This window comes from Neomonachus schauinslandi, chromosome 2, assembly GCF_002201575.2.
Source record: "Neomonachus schauinslandi chromosome 2, ASM220157v2, whole genome shotgun sequence".
NCBI classification, from domain to species: Eukaryota; Metazoa; Chordata; class Mammalia; order Carnivora; family Phocidae; genus Neomonachus; species Neomonachus schauinslandi.
The window spans coordinates 126,161-126,903 of record NC_058404.1 but is presented as its reverse complement, the minus strand read 5'-3'; the positions used below and the strand labels follow the sequence as shown (position 1 = coordinate 126,903).

Genomic DNA, 743 nt, shown 5'->3' with positions numbered 1-743 from the left:
AAGGCCGGCTTTCACCGCAGCCCGCCTGCTGCGCCTGCTCCACGGCCCGCCCGCCCGGGCGCCCGGACGCCGCAGCCCCCCTGCTCCCGCCGCACTCCCAGCAACACTGAGCAAAAGCTTTTTGTGACCTAAGCCCTTTGCAAGTGGTGGAAGGAAACACCTCAGCGTTTCTTACGTCTAGAACTGCGCGCTCTAACGTGGAAGGATCTGAAGGACTTGCAGAACGCAAGCCGCGCCGTCAAACTCCGCGGGCAGAGCCCAGACCGGAAGCGCCGCGGCCCGGAGGGCGGAAGTGCTGGGACCGTTCCCGCTGGCCCCGCCCTTCTCGGGGCCCCGCGACCCGCGGCCCGCGACCCGGAAGCGCTGTCCGGGAGCGCCGCTCCCGCCTGCGAGTGTGAGCTTCCCTGTGGTGGGGAACCGCGCTGCGCGGCAGGGGTGCGGCCCGGTCTTGCCGCAGAGCCCGGAGCTGGGAGGGAAGGCCGGCTGTGCCCGGGACACCCCCTGCCCTCTGTCCGGATACCGTGCCGCGGGCTGTGCCTGCCAGGGTGTGTTTACGTTCCGCCGGGCAACGCTTCCCCCGGAGGCCCTCTGGTGGAGGTGGGCGCGGGGGTGGGGGGGCGGGACGGGGGAGGGCGTGCAGAGGGGGTGACGGGTCCGTGTGCCCGTGGGGGAGGGGGCGAAGAGGGGTGACGGGCCCGTGTGCACTTGGGGGAGGGCGCAGGGGAGGGGGTGACGGGTCCGTG

The 743-nt window shown here is 72.4% G+C and overlaps 1 long non-coding RNA gene across 1 annotated transcript in view; it reads left to right on the top strand.

Annotated features, from left to right (window-relative positions):
- Positions 1–528: 528 nt before the first annotated feature.
- The window catches only part of LOC123323341, a 6,884-nt gene continuing 6,669 nt past the window's right edge, over positions 529–743 (top strand). Inside the window, exon 1 of the long non-coding RNA XR_006539349.1 lies at positions 529–545. This is a non-coding gene — a long non-coding RNA (uncharacterized LOC123323341). The remainder of the gene's footprint in view (positions 546–743) is intronic.